Here is a 3,267-nt window from a genome sequence, read left to right on the forward strand (position 1 = left end):
TTCATATGCAGATATATGCACAGACATCTGTCTGCTGCTGTTGTCGAGGAAGCATGCTTTGCTAATGCTCCTGCTAATTTTTAATTGTGAAAGTGATTCTAAAAATCACTTCTTTTTTTAGTAGGGCTATATTATAATTTCTCTATTATTAATATCCTTGATCTGCATTAAATGTATTTATAGATACCATAAGAGTGCTACTGTAAAATCTTGAATTTAAGCCCTGAGTTTCTTTTTTTTCTTCTTTTTTTTTTGCAATCTTTGGATGGGCTTCTTTTTGAGGCCAATTCTGCAAAGTATAAAGAGGGGGCTTCTTTTTAAAATGAATGCTGTTTAGTTTGGGCATGGAGGTTTATACCTCCATAGTTTGGGAATATGTACTATAAACAATATATAAGGCCACTTTAACATCAATCTGTATCATGGAGTGTAGTAACTACTGTACATTACTGTATAAACAAGCATACGTGGCAAAGACAAGCCAAACCAGTCACTCATTGCAAATTCTGTTTTGGAGATAATGGTCAAAACATGCTGGAATTTCAAAGTTTTGAAAATCTATTTTATTGCACTAAACTAACCTTTATATATCTATACATCATGCTATGCTGTTATTTTCCTCATTTTCAATGTTAAAACAACAATTTTTAACGATTTGGTGATGGTTTCTGCCTAAGAAATGCCTGAAATCGTAAACTTTGAAGGCTGATTTCTCAAATATTGTTCTTTAAACAGCTGTATGTTTAAACTCGTGTAACTTCATAACGAAGTGTCGGACTTAAATGATTCTTTTGGGTCATTCCATGACAAATCAACCAGAGGTCCCCAAATGACCCCCTCAGATTTTAATGAAATTTGGTCAGAATGATGATATGTTGCACACATGGACACACGCAAAATTTGAAAGTCATACTCCATGTCGTTTTTGAGATATGGCCCTTTGAAATTTTCTGGTCATTTTACGCACTCGCGAATCGCGAAAAGTGACATTTTGAATAATTTCGGATTTCAGAATGCCATATTTCGGCCTACGGACAAGACAAAGAGCTCAAAGTTGGTATTCTGACTTACTTTTTGCCAAATTTTATGAATCTGCACTCAGATTTAAAGTATCATCTTTAGATTTCAAGTTATGATTGCCTAAAGTAGGGTCCAGAATGAGCGATTAAGTTTTTTTTCAATTTTTGGGGTGACCCTGAATAAAAACTAGGGGTAACATGGGCTCCATTCTACTTGAATATAATCTATGGTCACAGGACTACATCCAGAAGTAATAACAATCCCTTTAAATCAGAAAATGCAGAGTCCCAAAATGGGCCCCAGCCAGAAAAATCCTTTAAATGGCTCGACGTTCATGACCCCGGATGACCCCGCGATCAGTTGAAATAATTTTTGAAACTCTAACCTGTCGAAGATAGGTATCATAGTAATATGTACACAAAATTTCAGCTTTGCTACTCAACTCCTTCAAAGTAATGTAACAGGGTTTAAATGTTCTGCAGTCATAATATGGCAATATAAAGTGATGAATGCAATAATTAAACAATTTGACATTAATATTTCATACAAGTTTGCATACACCAATGGTAACTATTTTTTATTTTAAACATGGATCTTGAAAGTAAATTGTTATAAACCATACATCATGCCACACATACCAAGATAAACATTGTTTATTAATTGTTATAGTGGACATTGTCAATTCAATTGATGTCATGGTTATCTCATGTCCAGACATGTTTTTCAAATAGGTTTATTTGCATGTCTCATCCAGTCCATATTACTGCAAAGTAATAAAGAGTCATTTCAGTTTGAGATACTGTAGCTAGAGGAACATCTTGTCTAAAGGTGCAGCACACTTTTATACACACATTTGTATTAGGCATAGTGTTGGAATATATACTTCAGATATCAACATTTAGACCATCACGATGGAGGGAACATCATCCGAGTTATCCAAATGCAGCATTGGTTTAAATTTAAATGATTCCTGCCATAAGAAAAATTTTGTGAGAGGCGATGCTGGCTTCTTTGCAGTTAATCAGATATCAGATGAGGACAAAAAACTGCTCGAGTGGAGAAGTGGATTAACATTAACACTTCATCACCATATGTATTTTTCTTAAAAATATAATGTATTTAAATGTGCCTATAACAATTTAAATCATTGTTTTCATTGCAGATACTTCAACAACAGACAGTTCTTCTATTGCAGATACAGATGAGAATTTGGAAGGTGATGAAAATGGTATGTAGGAATGTATGTATTGTAGGCCTATCTTATTTAAATTAACTGCTGTTGCCAGTTATATTTTATACTCAAGGCTGTCGGACCAAAGGTATTAGGCCCAAAATAAAATTATTAGTTTTATCACCCTATCAAAGAATAAACACGGATGAGGGAGGGAGGTGTATTTTTTGTTTATGCTAAACCCGCCCCCATTTTACCGATGTTTACTTGTACATTAATAGTTAAGGACAAATATTTTTTAAAAGGAATAAAAAATAGGATCAAATTTATATTTTTTTTAAAATGTTTTCGTTGTACCAGGAAACATATTTGCAATAAGGTTTTCAAGTGAAAGGATGGCAAAAAAGCAATCATTTGAAATGAAAATATATGCTAATTGAAAAAAACAAAACAAAACAGAATTTCCCTAAAAGTGATGAGGGAGAAGGAATGTGCAGTTTTCTTCTCTGGCTAGGCTAGCCTGGGAACCTGTCTCTTATACACATCTAGATGTGTATAAGAGACAGCAATGAATGCTGGATACCATTGCAAGACATAATATGCATTGTTTCGGCTCCACAGCTATTGGGTCATGGTGGTCGCCACTACAAACTTACAAATGAAGATTTTGAGATGATTAAAACTAAACTTCCAGAATTTATTAAGTAAAGGAACTGGGACTCAAAATTAAGTGTATCATCAGCAAAGAATCAATGGTTTAAAAACTTTCTTGTAGTAAGTTGGTCTTAATAATAATACGATGTCATGAGTTCTCAACTTCGCAATAAATTTTGCTCAAGAACCATACAGGCCACCATTTGATGCGAATCCTTGACATCCATGTAAATGTACAGAATCTAACTGAATGCAAATGTAACTAATCGCAAGTTTTTCAAAGTTTGCCATTTGTGTATTCCATAGAAATTGGCTTTTATGGACTGATTATAAGTTAAATAGTAAAAGACATTAATGTTAATGTATCCTTTTCCCTTTATACACATTGCTTGAAGTCAAATTTTATGAAAAATGGCTCCATT

Source organism: Anneissia japonica, unplaced genomic scaffold (genome assembly GCF_011630105.1).
Source record: "Anneissia japonica isolate Jap-2015-1 unplaced genomic scaffold, ASM1163010v1 scaffold3676_len114254_cov149, whole genome shotgun sequence".
Lineage (NCBI taxonomy): Eukaryota > Metazoa > Echinodermata > Crinoidea > Comatulida > Comatulidae > Anneissia > Anneissia japonica.